The sequence below is a fragment of the Nematolebias whitei genome, chromosome 19, assembly GCF_014905685.2.
Source record: "Nematolebias whitei isolate Nwh7 chromosome 19, NemWhi1, whole genome shotgun sequence".
Classification (NCBI taxonomy): Eukaryota; Metazoa; Chordata; class Actinopteri; order Cyprinodontiformes; family Rivulidae; genus Nematolebias; species Nematolebias whitei.
In genome coordinates this window covers 39,410,704-39,411,766 of record NC_056516.1, presented here as the reverse complement: position 1 = coordinate 39,411,766, position 1,063 = coordinate 39,410,704, and positions in this window count along the sequence as shown.

The window sequence follows — 1,063 nt, the reverse complement described above, 5'->3', positions numbered from 1 at the left end:
AGGACAGATTAATGCATCTAAGGAGGGAGAAAGACTGAAACATTCATCCCTAAGGTGCTCAGGTCCAAAAACCAAAACCTCAGTCTTGTCTGTTCAACAGGAGAAAATTAGGGGTCATCCAGGTTTTTATGTCTTTAAGACATGCTTGTAGTCTAAGTAGCTGATTGGATTCATTGGGTTTAATGGACAAATATAACTATCATCAGCATAACAATGAAAATGTATCCCATGTCGTTTAATACCATTACCTAATGGAAGCATATACAATGTAAAGAGTATTGGTCCAAGCACTGAACCTTGAGGAACTCTATGACTAACTTTGGTGTATGAAGATTTACATTTACAAACTGGAATCAGATAAATATGATTTAAACCAATCTAGAGCCATTCCTGTAATTCCAACATCATATTCAAGTCTTTTTAGTAAAATATTATGATCAACTGTATCAAATGCAGCACTGAGGTCTAACAGGACCAGTATAGACACAAGTCCATTGTCTGAGGCCATGAGAATATCATTAGTGACTTTCATCAGTGCAGATTCAGTGCAGTGGTGAAGTCTAATCCCTGAATGAAACTGCTATAGATTATTTCTTTGTAGATGTTCACGTAACTGACCTGCAACTAGTTTCTATAGAATTTTTAGATGAAAGTTAGATTAGATATAGATCTATAGTTGGTTAGGATTCATGAGTCAAGGTTATGTTTCTTAAGTAAAAGTTTAATTTCAGCAATCTTAAAGCTCTGAGGTACATACCTATTTATTAGAGACAAATTAAGCAGATCCAAGACGTGGTTATTAATTAAGGGAAATACCTCTTTAAACAGTCTGGTTGGGATGGGATCTAGCAGACATGTGGATGGTTTGGATGAGGTTATTATTTTTGACAATTCAAAGAGCTCAATAGGACAAAAACTGTCCAAACATAAATCAGGCTCTAGTGACATCTTAAAGTTGTCTCATCTGACACAGAACCAGAGGTGATACTAGGAATGTTGGTTTGAATTTTTTTCCCCTAATTGAAACAATTTTCTTTATAAAGAATCTTATGAAGTCATCACT